Below are 22,627 nucleotides of genomic sequence, written 5' to 3' on the forward strand. Positions count from 1 at the left end.
CCTTTCGTCTAGCGAGTTTTTCGTCTTGCGAGGCATTCGTCTTGCGGGGCACCACTGTACTTGCTTTGTGGAAAAGGACATTCCCCCCCCCATCTTTAACCTTCCAACATTGAGCTTCATTAGATGGCCCCAACTTACTTGCTTTTCTCAAAATTAAAAAGCTCCAAATGTTATAAAAACGCCCCAAATGTTTCCTCACAGGTAAGCTGCTCAATTCCCTTGATCATTTTAGTCACCCTTTTCTAGAGTTATAATATTGTTTTTGAAGTGAGGTGACCAGAACTGTACCCAGTATTCCAATTGTGATTGTATCATGGTCTTTGTTTTTTTAAATAATGGCAATATGATTGCCAGTTTTATTTTCTATCGCTTTCCTAATGATCCCTAGTAGGGAATTGGCTTTTTTCATATATGCCACACACTGGGTTGTCATATTAACCAAGTTTACTTCATTGAGCTTGTTTACTAAAAAAGGAAAAATTAAAAATTTATTATTAATATTAATAACTGGACCTTCACCTTCAGCTTGATTCCACATAGAGAAGAAACAGCAGGATTCCCACAGCCCAACATAGTGGAATATGGGTCTGTACTGTGAGGTGAACTTCATGTCCCGAGTTCAACATCAAAATGTTCTAGTTTAAAAAGTCTTGAATTTTAAAGTATCAGCATTTAATATCCCACCACTTTTTGAGGAAGTAATTTCAAGTGTTTTATTTCCATACATATCTAAATAAGGCAGTCAGTTCCAAGTAGCTCACATATATACACCTAACAAAACCCTTATAAAGTGGTATTGTGAATTGTAGGGCGTTAGGCTGTACGATGCACAAGTCTCTTCTAATCCCCTGGATCCAGCAAGGGTTAGAATTCAGCAAGGGTTAGAATCTAATTCAGTTGTTGAAAGGGTCTTTGTTATACCCTAAGACTGGTAGTGAGAAGGACAATAGGCAGAGTAGTGTGAGAGAGATGCTCTAGGATGAGGCAGAAGCCTGAGAGAGAGTCATGCCTGATTTCTGCTGGAATCTCAGGCTGTGACCATGGGAGAAGCGAGCTGTGAGACCTTCCACCACAGGCTCAGGTTCTATATATGTGTAAATAAACCATAGATCAGAAAGACACCCCAGTCTCCTCTGTCCTTCATTCCAAGGAAACTGAAGCTGAACTTCTGGAATCTCACACCACTTGGAGATTGGGGTGGCATACAACACTATATTGTTTCCTCCCACCCCTTGTCACTAGGTAATGTTTAGCAGCATTATTCAATGATATTCATAAACTAACGTTCTACACAAGAGAATTAAAGAGCAAGTAGGCGATATCAAATTATTTTATACTCCATGCTAATAGTGTCAGTGGGCTTAATGAGTATGACTAACGTTGGACATCAGCCATTGTTTGTGATACCCCCACAAGCTGTACTTTGAGGGGGAAAGCCTTATCTTACACAACAAATGAGTCATAACTTTGCATTTATTATGTGAGGGGGAAATCATGTGGAAAGGTCCTTAGAAGCCCTTGGTTTCAGGAAGCTTTCTGCTGTTAATGTTGTTTGGCAGAATTCCTGCGAAAATTGCTCTGAGTCTCACACAGGTAAAATACATTTCCCCTCTGTATCAGTGCAGCTGATTAGGAAACATTTGGTTCAATACACAGAAGCACTCAAGAAATTGCAATGCACAGCTGCATTTAACAGCAGGCCAGGCCGATTTTATTTATGTTCCAGTGACATATGTTATTTAAATTACATATTCTTGTGATATGTGTTATTTAAATTATGTATTTCCTGGCCACTAAGGCTGTCAATGCAGTTCACAACGCAAACCCATAAAAATGTAACTTAAAAATAGCAAATGTGTGCATGTGTGTTCTCTCTCTCGCATTATAAAACCCAGAAAAACAGCAAACAAAAAGAAGTGGACAGCAATGGAGCTGTGAAAAGTCAACTGCTACATCAGCCCCCAAAGACTTAGCAAGCAGGGAAAGTTTTTACAAGATTTCTAAGTTGTTATACTGATACTGTCCTGGTAAGGATTCTAAAGAGGGAATTTCAAGAGACCCATGATAAATGTCCTACCCCAACATTCTATCCACCAGTCTTAAGATATTTCACTTTCTTCACTCTGTAAGCTAGCCTTAATATTTGATACATAGGCATGGCTTGGAATTACAGATTTGCATGGCAAAGTCTTCGACGCCAATCAAAATGGTGTCATGTATTCCCAGCCCCAAAGAAATCCATACTCCTGTCCAGCCAACCTCGAACAGGAGGCTTGTGGTCCTTATCAGGCCTCATGGAGTCATACCCACCAAGTGTCCCAGTAAAAAGGGACATCTGGTGCTGTGCTTCCGCCCTGGAAAAAAACACTTTTTCTCGGGCAAGATCACTATGTGGGTCACGTAACTTGCCCGAGAGCACGTCCTGGAAGATGCACATCCTGGTTTGGATATATTCTGATCCTGATCTGATTTGAGGATGTATTTTAATTGTCTGATTTTATGTTAATGTGTTATACATTTGATGTTAGCCGCTCTGAGCCCGGCTTCAGCTGGGGAGGGCAGGATATAAATAAAAATTATTATTATTATTATTATTATTATTATTATTATTATTATTGATCTGCAAAAGTTAGATGATGTGTGGGCTGGGCTGTGGATATCAGGAGAAAGAATAGGAAAATGATACTTTGCCCACCCACTTCCCTTACCCTGAGGCCATCTCCTTCTGTGCTAAAAGGATCATGTACCAGGTGATGTGAATGACGCTTATATGCCTGATATCCTGCAAAGCTGCTGTCAGCGGGTGCTGACAATGCTGTCCTAGATGGACAATTAGTCTGGTGTGGTATAAGGCAGCTTTCAGTGCTCCTGTGCTGGTAAGGCTCAGGATTGGTGTTACTAGCCTTGGATGTGGTCGTTTTATAGATGTAGCCCAGCCCAGAAAGTGGATGGGTGGGCTTGGTCTGATGAGGAAAAGGTGCCATGTTACCTTTTTGTCCATGCACAATGAGGGAAATTTCATAACCTCATGGCACATACTCTCCCAACCCTAATCCACTCATGCATAAGCTTTTAGCGGCACTAGAAGCCAATTCTTCATCTTTTCCAGCCTCTGATTGTTGTCCCCCCCCCCCACTTAACTGGCAACACAATATTCTCTACAGCTGGAACGCTAACAGTTATATGCAAACAAATATTTCTGTATATTTAGAAAGATCCCTCAGTAGAAACCACTGCCTTTGTTTTGTGCTACCAAAGTGATCAGTACCCAACCATCTTGAGTTCACTATTAGAGGAGGAAGCACCATATATTTCTTAGTACAGAGAGTTACACTTGCTATTATTTAGTGTGGCCTTCAACATGGTGCCCACAGGTGCCAATGTGCTTTCCAGTTCCTTCAGTGGTGCCTCCAAAATGTATTAGTAGATATTCTTTCAAAAATCCACAGTGCACAAGTAACAGTTTGCTCTTCCTGCTCACTTCCTATTCAAACTGGGGCAGCCCTAATTGGATTGGGGGGGGGAAACCCTTAAACATGCCCACATTTCTTTGAATGCCAGTATTGGACACCCACCCTCCCTCTCTTCCATTCTGAAGAGAAAAGTGTGAGAAGCTTCTCTCTGAGCGAGACTGCCAGTGACTGATGGGGTAGGTGGGCCACAGGATTTTGTGGTCCATTACCTTTTTACACATTTTTAGAAGTTGCAGCCATTTTGTATTATGTCATTCACTCACTGCCCGGCAACCATTTTGTACTATGCCACACTCCCATGGCAGCCATTTTGTGACTTGAACCCATGACACTTTCTCAAAATTCTAAATTTGCCCAGAGGGCAAAAAACATTTTCAGCCCCTCACAGAGCTTTAGATTCATTAATCAGAGAAATCATTGATCCAAGACCTTATAGTCTTAACATTTCTCACCCTTTAAGGCATTTTTTCAAGCTGCCAAGAACAGATGCAGTCTCTCAGGAAATTTTCATGTTTTACAGAAATGCAATTATAGCCTCAGTCAATGACAACCCTAAATAGCTCCTTAGTGTTACACAGGACTTGTCACCATAGCTCTTCTTCTCAGTATAGTAATCATAGAATCATAATTTGAAGGTAAGGGGGAGGGAATGCACTGAAAATTGTGCGGTAACAGTTGCTTGATGAAGAATAATAGAATATTAAAATCATAGAATTGGAAGGGACCCCAAGGGCCATCTAATCCAACCCCCTGCAATGCAGAAATCTCAGCTAAAGCATTCATGACAGATGACCATCCAACCTCTACTTAAAAACCTCCAAGAAAGGAGAGTCCACACCTTTTGATGGAGTCTGTTCACCTGTTCAACAGCTCTTATCAGAAAGTGCTCCCTGAGGTTTAGCTGGAATCTCCTTTCTTGTAACTTGAAGCCATTGGTTCAGGTCCTACCCTCCAGAGCAGGAAGAAACAAGCTTGCTCCATTGCATGGTTTTGTATGCATTGTGGTATTTTATGCACTGTGACTTGCAGTTACTTTTTTATTTATCCTAGTTTGGTAATTATGTATTGTAATTGCTAAGAGTGAATTTCTGTTTAATTATTATTTGCTGATGTTTTAAGAGATTATTGTGTACTACCCTCTGTGGTGCCACCTATTGTTATAAACTTAAGTTCCCAACCAATAAAATAGTGGATAAACTTCAGGACATAACAATGTTTATTTGGTCACTGCTCACAATTTCATTCATTAAATGCAAGGTGTGCACCTATGAAAAGAAAAAAACAGGGCCACAGACACAAAATCAAATAGACATGACTGCAAAAAGACAAAAGGAGTGGGGTAAGAAATGAAAAGAAACTCTGGAGCAGCTGCACATGGGTAGAGGGATATGGCCAGTTTTTAAACTTTAAAGGCACAATTATTCCAGAACAAGTAGACTAATCTCCATAGTTACAACTTAATGTTCAAGAGACAGAATGCATTTACAACAAAAACTTTGGAACTTAAATTAAACCAAAGGCCTTATATCACTTGGCCAAAAAGATAATTTTGTTTGCATAAGACATCAGTCTGTGGACTCCTTTGCATTTGATTTTTTTTAAAAAAAGTTGTGTATTGCTAATTAGTAATGGAAAATATGGATGCTTTGAAATGAAGAAAATAAGAAAACATGGACATCTGCAGAGGCATGGTTTAATGAACAAAGGCAACTGGAGGCATCTCTCTCCCTAATTCCCATTAAGTTGACAGACAAGGCCTTGAAATCACATTTCTGACAATGCGTCAACAAGAGCTAATCATACCACAGCCCACCCCCACCCCATTTTTGTGTTAGAAGTATAGAGGTAGATGCCTTTGACATGCAGTTTGTACTTTTTAAACAAGCAGATCATTACCTTGCCTCAAAACTGAATATTGTGTCCTCCATCACAGAGAGCACGTGCTGCGGTGAGGTCACCCCAACTGCCCTGCTGTTGCTGGGGCAGGTACGATTGGATGGCCTCAACTCCCGATTGGTCGCCCCTTGGTTGCTGCGGAAGGAATTTGGCTCAGGAAGCTCGTGATTGGCAACCGAGGGACTATTTATATCCCTGCACGTGTTCTTGAGCTTCCTCTTTTCGCTGTGTGCACAGGATCACCCATCCTCCCTCCCTATATTTAGGGGCTTATTGACCTTGCTATGCCTGTCATGGGGTTGTCTGCTTTGGAGCAGGCGCCTGGTAGGAATTTTGCCATAGGCTGATTGGCTAGTGCCTTTTGGTTTTTGCCTACTGCGTAGCAAATCGCCACAACTTTGTAAGGTAGGCGGTTAGACATTGGTTCAATTGGTTGGTAGAGGGGATGTGGTTGGCTGTGCCTGCCCCTCCAAGTTGCTGCTGCAAGGGTATTCCGTTTAAGGAATCCAGGGGCTCGCTTTGCTTTTGTCCGAACCCCTGTCAAGGGGCTAGGGCCACGCCAGAGCCCCTGGGAGCACTTGGGATGAGGTTAGAGACGTGCTCAGCTCAGACTTCCCCCAGATTGTTTTCCCTTACTGATGTCTGCCAGAGTCCAGGCGCCAGTGCTGCCCTGCCAAGGTCAGGTGCAGCTAGTTGAGAACCAACACCTAAGCAACCACTCACATGCTGTAATCAATAAAGTTGTGGCCAAAATTATGCCCAAAACCTTAAACCATAATTCCGTGTCTATTGTGAATTATTTCAAGGGTGGGTTGGGAACTTTAACACACAAACTATAATAGAATTGAAACAAAATGGTAATGTTCTACAGTGACTGAGTTTAAATAGTGTTTACAGTTGTGTCACTCCTCAGTTATGGCCACTTCAATCTGTCAATCTTCAGTTTTGGCTATATATTTCTATCATTAAGATTTATGCCCAATCTTCAAGCTGGGTAGTTTACAATAAAATATTTGAACCTAATATTGGCACTGCGTCAGTGCCACTGCCTCAATTACTATTTGAATTAACCAAGAGCACTGAAAGTCCCTGATTATTTAGAGTTGGAGCCAGACCAGCAGAACAATCCTCTCTATTCAGAAATAATTTCTACTGAATTCGATGAGACTTATTCCCAAGTAAGTGAGGTTGGGATTGCAGCCTAAATCATTTGAATTAGGTTCCACTGAAATCAGTGAACAAATTAGTTAAGACTTAAGTCCCACTGATTTCAGTAGGAGGAAAGTTAAACTTGGTTTGGATTCAACTCAGAGATGTTGTTCAGTCTCAATACACACATTAGTCTGAAGATGATAAATGCTTTATAAAACGATACAATCACTCTAAACACAGTAGAAAAGCTTCACAATGCTTTGATAATACTGAAAGAAGGCGGGTGGTATAAAGCCAATATGGCTAACACCTAGGAAAACAGCTTCAAAACTAAGATGCAACAGTGTGCACAATGGCCTTTGTCATGTGACTACAGGTAAAAAGCACCACGCGATTCCAGACAAGAAAAGATAAATCACCCTCATGGAACGAACGCTAAATAACCTCAGCCCATGCTTTGCGATAACCTACTGCAGAAACATCCATAGTCTACAAGGGCCAACTAAATACTGCAAGTGGTCTATCTTCTTGTGAAGCTAGTTTGGATAGACTATATATTATTATGAGACCTGACATTTTGTTGATCTGAGACAGAAAGCATTCAACATAATGCATTGTAACCAGCCTGCATCTAAAATGAACATAGTGAGCATCAGAACCAATAACTTGTTTCTTTAAAATAACAGTTCCCACAATAATGAGTTAGACCACTGGATTCCGTTAATTAACGGAATACCTTTTGCCATTTGATCAGATTTCAAGGTAACCTGATGCTTTCAAATGTGTACTTTGGTGTGAAGTACACAAATAAATAAAAGCAACACAAATGCAGATGAGGAGACTAAGAAATGAGATTCATGTTATGATTTCCTCATCCCATCTCTCATCAACAGTGAGAATCTAACCTCTGTTCACACATACCATAACACTTTAACTTCAGGGAATTGTTCCTTGAGTCCTTGCAGTGTTCAGCAGGAAGCAAAAGACCTATAATGTGACTTTGTCGTGCATCGTGCCATCATAAATTTGTTCGCCTTTCAGGTGCCACAATACTCTGTTATTGTGACTTGAATATTTTGAACACGACCTTAGTTCAAAAGGCAACCTACATGCCTTCCTCCTGGTGATATTTTCAAAAGAAGAAAAAAGATCCTCGTGTAGACAGAAATGGCACACAGTAACCCTAATTTTGGAAGTCCAAACAGGAACAAGCCAAATGTATAATGTAATGGCACTAGATACAGTTCTAGAAATAACGTTGTACACTTGTGTCCCCATAATTCAATGGATTTCCATTTGCTCAAACAAAATGTCCCCTTCTCTCTGAAGCTCCCTATGCACCCCCTCAAGGGTGCTGACTAGAGCAAATGGGGTTAGAGGAGGGGAGAGAGGAGGCAAGTAAGGGGAAGCCCTATCATGTCCACTGCTACAACTTGTATCTTGCTCCTAAAGTATAGAACCCTTTCTTAGTAGCATGTTCATAATCACTTTTTCCGCAGTTGCTTCAATCATGGATTTGCTTACACTGCTGAGGCGTAAATCTGAAGTGAGAGAAATGAACACTGTCCTGATTAATCAGGAGTTATTTCCTTGCCTCTGTTTTCACCTCAATGTATTAGTAAGAAAGGAAACAAAACAAAAGCACCTTAAGTAGGCAGAGAGGAAAAGAGGCCACAGAAAACATCTAGTGGTGACCTGCTCACAAACGAAATAATAACCAGGAAAGGATGGCTAAAACATCATTCCATCCCTGCTCCATTGAACAAAACAGCACACAATCAGTGACTTCGTAATAGAAACCCACATTAACAACTTTAGAAACAACCTTTGTTTGCCCTTATCCTGTAAAATACCAGGTTGTCTTCTTCAGTTGCTGTTTTTGAATGTTCTGTGATTTGTTTTTGTTGCAGCAGTGAAATTATCACATTCATCAGACCATTCAAAGCCAAAATCATTACAACAGCCTGAATAAAGTTACTATCATGAAATATATATTGCCATTTCTCACCCTGAACATAGGTTTGGAGTAATCATAAAAGATAGACCCATCTAGCATCCAACAGAGCAACACAATAATCTGTATTCCCTGGGATCAAATGGAGGTAGGGGGAAAATCCAATTATTGAAATCCTACAGTGTTGGAGCAGCACATGAGGCATTAAAAATAAAAATGGGAAAAGTAAACTAATGCATTCAGCATGAATGATGGCGAGATAATTAATGACACATAGAAATAGTATGGAGTAATCCTATTTATGCAAAAGTAGACATAAAAACAATAAATAGGCGTGTTTGCTCCATTTGAAATGACATGCTTTTTAAGCTTCTCTTTTTTAAACAAAACAAAACAAAAAAAACCCACACCAAATTAGTAGCTTCTAATTAAAATAGCCCTCTTATCTTTCTAGATGCCAAATGAACTCTTGGCCTATCATACAAGATCAGCAACAGGGGATGTATAATCCTATTCTTTATTAGCTCTGAAAAAGTCTACTTTACACTTCAAATAAGACAACAAATAGGGATTAAAAAATGGAGCTCAGCTGGCCGTTCTAGGCAAATCAAGCATTTGTGAATTCTAGTAGAGTTCGGAATCAGCATTCAGAATATACATTTGCACTGCTGTTGTGAGTGCCGGATACAGAGTTCTTATGGCAGTTACAAAACCAGTTTTGTTTTTTTTAAAAATCAGATTAAATGAAAAAGTTAAACAAAACAGAAAACTTTGATCCATTAGGAATGGTTTACCTTTAGAACCCTTTTTAAAACGAGGAGGAGTAATCATTACTTTCTAATTACCATGACTTCCTTAGAAGCAATTCAGTTACCGGTATATTTCAAAATAAAACTGAATGTTATATATATGTATATATATGAATGATTGACTGATATTGCCATGTGCTGGGGTGATTTGAAGCAACTTTAGAAGTCCGGGTAAATCAGGAAATGGGAATCTGTGGTGCTCCAGCTATTGTGGGACTCCTACTTCCAACCCTCACCAGTGTGATGGGACTTGGTAGTTCAGCCCTGGGACCCAAAGCACAGTGTGGAAGAACTCTCTCTCACCAACCCCCTTCCAGACAAGGGAGGGTTTTCCTTTTACAGCAGCAGTTGCCTCTGCCAGAGACTAATGTTCACTCCTGCTTTTTTCAGAATATCTGATCAGAAATTAGATAAGGGAATAAAGAAAACAAAGCTTTCTGCAGTGTTTTCTGCTCCATCTGCATGCTTTTATTTGCGTTATAATTATTTTATTTCTATGCTCTATTTGGATGCTACTCATCCGACAAGGTCATGCTGCATGTGTTTTCACCCATCATTCATCTGGGTATGTCCCAAGGTTTCATTCCATGCATGAACTTACGAAACCCCGTGCTGGAACAGAACAAAGGCCTACCTAGTTCAGCATCCTGTGCCCACATATGGCCAACTGGATGCCTATGGGAAGCCCACAAACAAGGCATGAGTGCAACACCACTCCTCTTCCCCCTCTCATGTTCCTCAGCAATTGGTATTCAGAGGCATACTACCTCTGATACAGGAGCTGATATAGAGCAATTCTGACTAGTAAAAAGGTAAAGGGACCCCTGACCGTTAGGTCCAGTCGCAGACGACTTGGGGGTTGTGGCGCTCATCTCGCTTTATTGGCCGAGGAAGCCGGCATACAGCTTCCGGGTCATGTGGCCAGCATGACTAAGCCACTTCGGGCGAACCAGAGCAGCACACGGAAATGCCATTTACCTTCCCGCTGGAGTGGTACCTATTTATCTACTTGCACTTTGACGTGCTTTCGAACTGCTAGGTTGGCAGGAGCTGGGACCGAGCAATGGGAGCTCGCCCCATCGTGGGGATTCAAACTGCTGAGCTTCTGATCGGCAAGTCCTAGGCTCTGTGGTTTAGACCACAGTGCCACCCGCGTCTAGCCACAGTCTTATCCTCCATGAATCATCTCCCTTTAAATGTGGTTTAAGACGGTGGCCATCAGCACATCTTGTTGTAGCAAATTCTACAACGTTTTGTGTGAAAAATGCTTCTCTTTATCAGCCTTGAAACTTTCCACATTAGCCTTAATTGGAGGACCCCAGGCTCCAGTGTTTTGAGGGAGGAAAACCTCTATGTACTTTTCCCATCCCATGCATAATATCGCCCAGCCCTCGCTCTTTACTCACCTTGAGCTCTTCCACAAATGGAAAGGTCCCTTCTGTTCAGAGAAGGGCAAGTCTAGATCCAACATCATGGGATTCTGAACTCCATAACCCTGGGAGAAATTTGGATGAATGGAATTGAAGCAGCATCTTTAAGTTCATTGCTTTGTGTTTTGCTACCCCTTTTCACATGGCCTCCAGTTGATTTCCATGTAATAAATGGAGAAGGGAAGGGAGATTTTATGTATTATGGTTAACTTTTTTTTGGGGGGGGGAGTCTCTGTGTACTAGAGTAACAACACGCAAGAACAGAAAAGGAAAGGTTTGAAGTATGACATACTTTTTAAAGCGCAGGGTGGGGGGGCGAGAGATCCCCCACTGAGGAAATGCCTCAGCCGTACTGACAGCTAAGGAGATTGGTGAGTGAAGCACCTGTGAGATGAAAAGGTTAGTCCTCCCTGTTTATTTATAGTTCATAGGTAGTTCTTTGACACCAAAAGGAAAATCTTATTCCTGATCCCCCTCCCCCGCACACCTTAATACATATGCATAAAATGTCTTACTAATATTTTGAACCAATGGTTTTTGGAATATATTTTTCCTGAAAGGGAATTACTAAATACCAATTTTTTGGCATTTGTTGTTGTTGAAGAACAAGATTTTGTAATCAAATCCTTGAAACTTTGCTTGAATGCATGGCAATTATCAAACATTTGTTCTGTAACTGGATGCTTATCTTATACATCTTGGCTAATAAGTTCCATGAATACCATTGAATCTAACGGCTTCAAAAATCCAGTCTTTTCAATAAACTGAAACTGACACAGGGACAAATAGAAGATGCCTTCACCCCGGTATGGCTCCCCTTTATCACACACACAGCCCAACCAGACAATGACAAAAATCCACCAGCAGAATACAAATCAATATGGCTCACCTGATCCAAAACACCCACCCACCCCCACTCACACATGAAAACAAAGACCACCACAGCCAACCACAAATGAACAACCACACCCTAGGCCAATCCCAACCTCTCTCACCACCAAAGAAACACAAGTGAACAGCAGAGAACCTGCACAAGCAACACTGACACCAAACCCTACATCTATTAAGTAAAATAGAAACATCGCCATCTGACCCCACCCCCACCACCTCTTTCCCCCTTTTCTTCCTAATGTCTCAACAAATGAAACTGATTTGTAAAAATGTTACATGGGGGGGGGGGGATACGAGAGAGGGACATTGCACACACTTTTGTAAATCAAGAAACTCTTTAATAAAAATAAATAAATCCAGTCTTTTATTTCAGCATCTTATTCAGAATATATATATATATATATTTATAGAGGCATAAAATGTACTAGAAATGTTAGCTATTTTTAGTGGCATGAGATTTCCACAACCTCTGACTCAGAACCTCCCACTAAAAGCCTCCTTTCAAAAGGATGAAGAACTCTAAGGTCTGTCTATATTATTTAAACCAGCAATTAGAACCAGATGTTACCGCACTTTATATTTAGATACCAAATTTCAACATCTTAAATGAAGAGAACAGTCTTAAGGAAGGAAGGAATAATTTCAAAAATGCAATTACTGCATATTGTTTTTATCCTCTCTCATTAATTTACCTGATTGCAAAGAAAATTAAGCTAATTTATATTTAAATTTGAAATTGGACCAGTGAGCAATTTAATGTCTTCCTCCATGAATCATGTGTGAAAGAAAACATAGCTTTGACATTCATTTAATATTATATTAATTCAGCCACTTCCCATCAAGCAGAGAAATGCTGCAAACATACATACATTCATATGTCCATTTCATTTCTCATGACATGAAATACAACATCAGCACTAAAAATAACTACTTTGATATTTAGATGCCTATAAGGCACTCATTATACAAACCAGATTAAAATAAGCTTCTTTAAAAGTAATCCTCAAATATTCATGAAATAAGCTTTAAGTGAAATTGGACATGTGAAGTGGGAAGTCATCATTCATCATCATACTAAAATGCAAGATGCACGTACCACACACATCATTGAGCTAGAACTGAAAGCCACTCAGTGGTCTTGGACCAAGGACATTACCAGTTCTCAAAAAAATATATAGTTTGCCAAAAAGACTGTCTGCCCCTGTACAGACCTGTAACATCACTTAGATCATCTGGGAAAATTTTACTTGTAGAATCAGACCCTATAGAATATCACAGGGATAACCTGAAAATTGGCATTTTCTGCCATTGCCCTGCACAGCGGAATGCCCTTCCCACTGCCATACAGAAAACATATTAATAACGTCAGATGCCTTGTGAGGCACACGCTATTTTGTCCAGGCTTTTTTAACCCAGAAGATTGGATTCTGTTATTTCTGAATTCTGTTCTGGTGGGTTCCCCACCCCATGCCCTTTATGCATATCTATACTGGTTTTATTATACTCTTGTTGGTTTATTCTGTTTTTCTATATTGCTTAGAGATTATTTTAACAAACATATTAAGCACCTTACAAATGCTTTAAAATAATCAAAATAAATTTATACAAGACCTTTCATCCAAAGATCACAGGGCAGTTCACAACATACAAATACAAAATGAAGGTACAAAATACATAACAAAAACAAACCATGCTAGACTACAACTCCCATCATGCTGGGTGGGGTTGATGGGAGTTGTAGTCCAGCAACAAGTGGGCCAAACATTCCCTACTGCTGTTTTAAAGTATAAACTTAAAAACTCCTTTTCTAGAACAAACATTTGTAATTGAAGTCCCCATTTATTTTTACAACTAACTTGGGGATAGGTTTCTGGTTATTTCTATAGCTACCCTTCATTTAATGCATTCATCTAGAGAATGAAAATGTGTCTGGATTTTGCGCAGGTTTGCCTGTTCCTTAACACTAATCCAGGATATTGCAACTACATATTGGAATTACCGTATTTCATTTCCATTTATTTGGGATTTTCAGTAGCTTAATAAGAACACTAGTTTCATATCTAATTTTTTTGCTATATGTCAGGGCTGCCTCAGGTCCCAGCTCACAAAGGACCAACGCCAGGTTTCCTTTTATATACAAAGAAGTTTATTGCAGTTCATTTTCCGCTTCACAGCCGAGGCGCGCAGCCCCCACGTCTGTTACGCTTAGACCGCCGAAGTCCCCTCTGAGTCGGTCCCTCCCCTGCACCAGTTTAAGAAGCTTGCGCTGCTCCACCTCTTCCTTTCTCTCCTCTTCCGCAGGGTCTTCCTGCCCGCTGGGGTTTCGCCCCTCCTGGATTCCCCTGACGCTGAATCCCCAGACTGCTCTCCCTCCCTCCTGCGGGCTTTGGGACCTGGCTCCTCCTCCGGGCTCCCTGTTCCTCCGCGCGCCTGCACATTTGAACTTGGCGCGCGCGCCCAACTTCTAACCTTCCTCTTGACAGTTACACTACTCCCTTCACTACTCCCCTCCCCTTCCGGGAGGACGGCTTGCTCTGACCTCCCCTCCTTTTCTGCTGCCGGAGCTGCTTCCCCTGTCACACTGGAACCTCCTCCCCCTTCGCTGCGCTCTGGTGGGGAAGTTGGTCCTGGCTCCCAGCTGCCACTTTGGGATCCCCTGCTGGCCCCTTGCCCTCGCTGCGTCCCCCCTGGGACTCCCCTTGTCTTGACCACAGGCGCCCCCTCCTGGGAATCCTCAGATTCGCTGGAAAGGCTCATGGAATCCTCTGACCCACTGCCATCCTCTTCCTCGCTGTCTTGGGATTCTTCCCCATCGCTCTCCATCTCCTGCCTCCCCTGTGCCTCTGTCCCTGAACCCCTGACACTATATATGCCAGATAGGAATCAAAGCCTGATCATTTTATTTCAGTTTCCTTCTTGGTAGACCCTATGACAAGGGATCTAGAACCAGACTCAGAAATTTCAAGCAGTCCAAAGGCACTTTCTTTTTTCAAAGTTGAGAAAATTATGTGCTTGCTCATAATTATTGCTAGGGAACTTTACCACCATTGACTTGGAAATCCTAATTTGCCTAAAATTCTAGACTGTGATCCAAGTACCTGCCTGTTCTACTGCTTATCCTTCTGGTAATTCTCAACCTTGCATTATATTGTGCTGCACTGAAATTTTATGGTTTCCCAACCCAAATGCCAACATTCCCCCCCTTTCTCATAAATATTACATGTATAGCTATTTCCTCCGTTTTTTAAAAAGCCACTATGATCTGTGCCTAAATCATTAATCTCCTTCAACTGCCAAAACATCTTGTAGATACAGATCAATGAACCAGTGCCCACTCCTTTAAAAAAAAAAGGGGGGGGAAACACATCGAAAGGGCAGACTTTCAAAGTCAAGTTTAAAAAGCCATAGTTGCTCAACATTAATAAATTGCAATATTTGTATCTAAACACACACACACACACACACAGAGAGAGAGAGAGAGAGAGAGAGAGAGAGAGAGAGAGAGAGAGAAAATTATCCTGTGGTTTGATACCAAACCAAAAGAAGCAAGGGAGCAATATATCTGCAACTTTTCATATGCAGTTTGCAGCAGAGAACTTTAAAGAACAGAAAGAAAACAATTTCCCCCATTTAACATCTATCACTGTGCATTGTTTTAAAAGTATGATCCAGTCCCGAGCAGGAATAGGTGTTATGTTCAGCCCGGACACTGAGATCCGGCGCCGAGGGCCTTCTGGCGGTTCCCTCATTGCGAGAAGTAAGGTTACAGGGAACCAGGCAGAGGGCTTTCTCGGTAGTGGCGCCTGCCCTGTGGAACGCCCTCCAGCAGATGTCAAAGCAATAAACAACTATTTTACTTTTAAAAGTCATCTGAAGGCAGCCCTCTTTAGGGAAGTTTTTAATGTTTGATGCTGTACTGTTTTTAATATTCAGTTGGAAGCCGCCTGAATTATTATGGTGACATTCTGCTTGATTTGCAAAAGATGTCTGATATCTGCAAGGCACTATCCCTTTTCCAGTGTCTAATAGCAACTATTGTGCTGCCAGTTGTTAAGCATCCTCTAGCAGCTAGAGTCTAGCTTCTCCTTATTCCACAGTGAACACCGCTGTAGCACATGTCACAATGCAGCTCACTCTAAGGTAAGGGTGGAGGAGAAATCTGATTCACTTCATATGTAAAGACGTACTTCCCTAATCCATACTTTCCGAAGCAATAAACAAACAAAAACACAGCCCTTCTTCAAAACTCACATTGCTATTAATTTTGAGGTGCTGTTTTCCAGCCAAGTAGTGTGTACCAAAATGCATGTATTAGGATCAAGTGTGCATATTAAACACATATGTTGAAGAAGAAGAGAAGAGTTTGAATTTGATATCACGCTTTATCACTACCTGAAGGAGTCTCAAAGCGGCTAACATTCTCCTTTCCCTTCCTCCCCCACAACAAACACTCTGTGAGGTGAGTGAGGCTTAGAGACTTCAAAGAAGTGTGACTAGCCCAAGGTCACCCAGCAGCTGCATGTGGAGGAGCAGGGAAGCGAACCCGGTTCACCAGATTACGAGTCCACCGCTCTTAACCACTACACCACACTAGCTCTCTTGTTGCTGGAATGTTGCTGGAAAATTGCATGCAAAGTGAATTGTATTAGGGAAACTTGCTTGCAAAACTGTGTATATTTGTCAAAACTGCGTACAGAACTATACAGAACTGTACAAATATTTAATTGAGTGGCAATAGAGGGGGGTAGAGGGGGATGTCACTTGGAAATGGTAAATCTGGGTTAAAGGGGAAAGATACAGACCAGCATGTTAATGTCAATGACATCATGTGGGTGCTGCAAAAAACAGGTATCGATCCCACAATGAACACCTATCTTGAAGCACCTGTCTAGGGTTGATCAACAGCACTATTCCATGTTCAGCTTAATGCAGTTCTACAATGACTTTGTACTGCTAAATCAATCACATCTGCAAGACCCTATTAAGTTACTCTTTTACAGCTCTGGTCTTTCTTATATAACAATCCCTCAGTACTTTCAGTTTGCAATGCTCCCTGTTTTATGAGTCAATGTGGAATTCCCAGAATGCTGTCTGCTCACCTTCTTTCCTTTCTCACTTCCATTTGTTTTAACAGAGACTGCTATCTAACAGGCAGCACTTATATTCAGTCATCCTGCCTAATTTATATTGCTTGTGAGATCAACGGAAAACAAGACTTGGACATGCTAAGGTTCTTGTAGGAAACATTAATGTTATGATTATCGACAGGTCTAGGATTTTTTTTAAAGTTACAGGTGCAAATAAATCTGACAAGCAGATAGTATTCTCTGTCTCTTGATTATTGTCTTCAGTTTTTGTGCTTCTGCTATACCTGTGAGAAGATACTGTTACAGTTTCCAGACCCATATATTTATTTAAACTGATACAAAACTGAAATGTAATCTTTTGAAGTGTAATCAAGTGAGAACATGTGTGTGTTGTTATTGTTGTTCTCCATTCAAATGAACTCATAATCAGATGCTTAGGTAGTCTGTCAGTTCTTGATACTACAGAGTTCTTATTCCTCAACAAATAATCCTAATCTGTGCACAAATGGGAAGATCAAATTAGATAGATCCGTGACACCTTTTTCTTTCCCATAGCCAAAATCGACAAGGAATGGTCAGCAGAATTTTTTACATTTTCATATAGAAAACTGTGTTGCATCTTATAGTAGCTTCCAAAAGTATTCATTCCCGCCCCCCCCGAACATCCCACACAAAGGACTGCAACAGGAACCCAGCAGAAACCACCTTATCACTGGTATGACTCACTGAGCTGTCACTTTAAGAAAACAGGAGAAAAGAACAAAACACTGATATTTAAGCCCTGCTTTATATAATAAAATAGGCATTGTTGAATGGATGCAGCCCACTCCATGCCAAGGGATCAGGATGGGTAATAATAATAATAATAATAATAATAATAATAATAATTTATTATTTATACCCCGCCTATCTGGCTGGGTTTCCCCAGCCACTCTGGGCAGCTTCCAACAACATATTAAAATACAATAGTCTGTTAAACATTAAAAGCTTCCCTAAATAGATGTCTTCTAAAAGTCTGGTAGTTTTTCTCTTTGATATCTGGTGGGAGGGCGTTCCACAGGGAGGGTGCCACTACCGAGAAGGCCCTCTGCCTGGTTCCCTGTAACTTGGCTTCTCACAGTGAGGGAACTGCCAAAAGGCCCTTGGCACTGGACCTCAGTGTCCGGGCAGAACGATGGGGGTGGAGATGCTCCTTCAGGTATACTGGACCGAGGCCATTTAGGGCTTTAAACGTCAGCACCAACACTTTGAATTGTGCTTGGAAACATACTGGGAGCCAATGTAGGTCTTTCAAAACCAGTGTTATGTGGTCTCGGCGGCTGCTCCCAGTCACCAGTCTGGTGCTATGCTAATTATTTCAAGATTTAGTTATTGCATTTATTTGCTGCACTTATATGCCAACTTTTTCCTCCAAGAAGCTCAAGATGCATACATGGTTCTCCCATCTTCATTTAATCCCTACAACAACCCTGTGAAGTAGGTTAGGTTGCAAAAAGGAGATTAGACAAATTCATGGAGGATAAGGCTACCAATGGCTGCTTCTAGGATCAGATGCACCATGTGTTTGAATACAGCCACTGGAGAGCAACAACACAAGAAGGTTATTGCCAGTGCTATTTTTCTGGAGAAAGAGGTGGCAGAACTCACCCTGAACGCCTCGCTTGTTCTTTTATGTTGGCAATGGCACCCACCTGAGAGGTGCTGGAACTGAGCTCCGGTGAGTTCCAGCTGAAAAGAAGGCCAGGTTATTGCCCTCGTGTCCTGCTTGTAGGTTTCTTATAGGCATCTGGTTGAACACTGTGGGAAATAGGTTGCTGGACTGGACATACCTTTGGCCTGACCACAGGGGGACCTTCCTATTTTATAAATGAGAGGAGACAGACTATTCTTGTTAAAGAAAAGAGAGGGAGGGAGGGAGGGAGGGGATATAGGATAGGAGCTCAGGCATATCAACACCATATTGGTTGCCAACTCTGGTAGCCCCCACACCTTTTTTTTTAATGGTTTATTAAGACTTCCCATATCAAAGGGGGGAAAAATAAAGAAACAATTACTTGGAGCATATAATACACCTATATGTTTGGCAAGAGCAAAACTAGTATACAGCAGAAAATCTCCCACAAATATCAGTCCATAACACACAAACAAATAAAAACCAAGTGAAGCAATCAGGGAACCATCATAGAAGTAATGAACTAGTCAAGCATAAAGAGAAGAATAAATTAACTCAGTCAGCCTAGAATATCACTCCATAAAGCCACAGGAGTTGGAGGAAGGCAATCAGGCTCACTAACCAAAACATATTTAATAAAAGAAAACCATTTCAAATTAAACATATTTACTCTCTCTCCTTGGGTTCTTCCTTTCCCTCAGTTGACACACAGGCCTTTCCATGAGGCCCGCCAACTAAATCTGAGAATACCACTCCTCAGGGTTGGCCCAGGAAATACGCTTACCTTATACATTTTTCTCCTGTGAAATGGTTTAAGGAACGAATTTAACTATGCTATGAAATCTCTTCCCTGTCAGTCTATAGGAGAGTGCTCTCACTTTACATGCCAATTATACTAAACTCATTTTCTGAACTCTTTCAACAAAATAGGTTTTCTGCAAAGAATGGAGGGTACATACAGGGTTGCATGAAACACCTATTGAGATTCTCTAGGTTCTTCAGTATTGTGGTTTTATAATTTGAGTTATTTTAATACTTCATTACACCAGTGATGCACAGAGATATATTCCTATGGTCCTTATTTCAGGCTTTAGCATATGGGAGTGGACAATGAGCATTATAATGAGAACAAAGTTACAGCAACCATGTTCAGAGCAAGCCTACTCAGCCCCATCTAGTGCCCAGTCGCTGCCATTGATTCAAGACACTGCTTTTTGAACCACTGGATCATAACCGTAATAGTTTTGCTTTTCTTTCTAATGTCCAGGGTTAATTTCTCTGCCTTCAACATTTTTTAAAAGAAGAGAAAAACCCATTATTTGTGGTAAATTTGCCATTCAATTAAATCTCTTGGTAGATTTAGATAAACCTAGTTTTTGCAGCTTTGGATAAACCTAGTTTTTGCAGCTCATTAAAACTAAAGCATTAAACGATGACACTGAAAGGATATGAGCAGGCTGCAATTTTATTTTGCTGCAAAAAACTGTCAAGAGCAGCAGTTTTTTATGTTTCAAAAATCATATGTTTGCCTCAGGGCCACAAGAGTAACTGTTGATCCTGTGAAAGTGATGACGTATCTAGCAATAGACTACTGTTTTAAAAATCCAAAGCCACATTTTGAGCTATACACAGCTGTCCAATAACTACGCAGAACTACCCTACACATGTCTACTCAGAAGTAAGCCCCTGTGCATTTAATGGGAACTTGCTTCCAGATTCCTGAACAGGATTTCATTCTAAGGCAGGCTTATGCTGGCATGGCAGAAATAAGCTCTACATTCCTTCACCCATTTCAGGGCTGTTGTGTCCTCTCCCCCCCCCCCCTTTTCGCATTTTCAAAAATATGAGAAAACTATGCCCAACAAATGTTCATACTGTAAAGTTGTATAGTATTTGAAATAAAAATTCAACAAGCAGGAAGATTTTAAATGAGACTATGGCCACATTCACATGATATATTGAAAGCACCATGATGCCATTTTAATCATGCATGTCTGCCCCCAAAGAATCCTGGAACTATGGAGTTGTCAGAAGATTCCTTATCTTCCCACCCTGAGCAACAATTCCCAGAGTTCCCAGGGAGGCGTTGATTGCTAAACCACTCTGAGAATTGTAGCTCTTGGATGGGAATAGAGGGTCTCCAGTGCCGGATTTAGGTATCAGCTAAACAAGCTATAGCTTAGGGCCCCACTCTCTTGGGGCCCCCAAAAAATTAAAGGAAAAAACCAACTGGATGTACACTTCCAAAATATAAGATAAAAAACAAATAAAAAAAACCTACATACAGCAACAGTGTTTGTGTTGTGTAGGCTCCCATGAAGTAAGTAATGGGCCCCGCCTGCTAGCCTGCTCCCTAAAATATCACTGGTTTGCTCATTTCTATATCCAGTGGTACCTTGGTTCTCAAACTTAATCTGTTCTGGAAGTCTGTTCCAAAACCAAAGCGTTCCAAAACCAAGGCACGCTTTCCCACATAAAGTAATGCAAAACGGATTAATCCGTTCCAGACTTTGAAAAACAACCCCTAAAACATTGCATTTCACTATTAATATACTTAATTGTATTTCAGTTCAACAATTACTTTGATAAAACACACATTTTGTTATGTGCAAATGGATTTAGATATCTATTAGGTCCATAAATTACCATATAGCATATTTTCAACACAAAAAAACAGCGAGAATTTGTTGTTGACAAAGGACAGCTAGACATATAAAGGGCTCCATTACCTTCAGTAGCTTAGGGCCTCATCAAACCTAAATCCGGCCTTAAGGGTCTCCAAATAACTATTAGCACTCTTAAACTGTAGCCTCTTGGGTCTTTTGGGGGAAGCCTTGAGTGTTTAAAGCGGTATCATAGTGCTTTAAATATACCATGTGAATGTGACTTGTGTTAAATAGATTGTGTCACGGGAATTGGGGTTGCTTGTGTGTAAACCTCTAGCTGTTCCAAACTGCTTAGGGGCGGTTGTGTCTTTCCCTGACTGAGCAGCTTGGGTGCTGCTGCTCAGTCGCTAGAAGAATCCGTGAGTGGGCGTCTCCTAAATTTCCTCCAGCATAAGAATTCCTTAACGGACAACCTTCGCCTCGCCTCTCTGCGTGGAAGCCTTCTGCGCAGAGTGGGCGTGCCTAGTGGTGGTCCTCCACCCTCCTCACTGACTTCACTGGAAGAGTCTCGGAGCCTCACCTCCGAGATGATCTCTGCCTCTCCCTTCTTCCTGGTGTCACCTGGACTTCCTTCCCCAGATGACGTTCTCTCTCTACCCTTACTCGTTCCCTCTCCTGCAGAATCTGGAAGCCTCGCCTCCCCCCTCTGCTCCGATGTCAGTTCCCTGACAGATTGCAAACTGATTTGGCTGAAAAAAGGTAGTGGGAAATTAACAATTAGCAGAAAGGGGAATCAGCTTTGAAATATAAAACTAAATGACTAGAGATTTTTCTATCTTCTAAATAATGAGGTACCAAAGTCATGGCTTCACTTACTCGTTTTTTATTCTGTAGGGCAAAGAAAGCGACCAAGGTTTGTGTATACATGGAGAGTATTTTAAATTACTCAACTTAATGGTTGTCACAATGTGGTATTGTACCATTAAATACTACACAGAAAGGAAGGTTTTCTCCACACTAACTCAGCCTGGATCAAAGAAGCAATTCAGTTAAACGCGTTGCAAACTCAAAGGGAAAGACGGGACTCCACAGCACCATCTGGTGTCACAGTGTTATATCGCACATACAACGTATATAAAACACTTTTTCTTTACCAATCTAGCTGAGCCTCTTTTCAGTCATTTGCAGCAGATGCTTCACGATTTACATGAACCACCATCACACACAAATGAAACTGACTGCAGTGATATATAGAGTAAATGTTGAAGTGCAGGAGCTCATCATGACGAGATCAAAAAGTGAGCCCAAAGAATAGCAACCCATAGCATAATAGCCATTTAGGGATGGGGGGGAATCAATTTTAATTTCTTTCAATTTCTCATTTTTCCAATCTTGAATTCAGTTCTCCACATTTTTGCATCAGTTTGAATTTTTTTAAAAAATCAGCATTTTAGTGTGAACTCCCCAATAAATACATTTTTGTATGCAATGTTTTCTGGTACACACAATTTTGCAAAGCAACTTCCCCTAATATAATGCATTTTTGTGATTTCCACTAATATAGGCCTTTTTTTAACATGGTACTGCAAAATTTGGAGAAGCACAAATTTCAGAAGATGGTTGTGCTTCAGTTCGTGTATTTTCCCATCGCCCCCTC

Source organism: Podarcis bocagei, assembly GCF_964188305.1.
Source record: "Podarcis bocagei genome assembly, chromosome: 1".
NCBI classification, from domain to species: domain Eukaryota; kingdom Metazoa; phylum Chordata; class Lepidosauria; order Squamata; family Lacertidae; genus Podarcis; species Podarcis bocagei.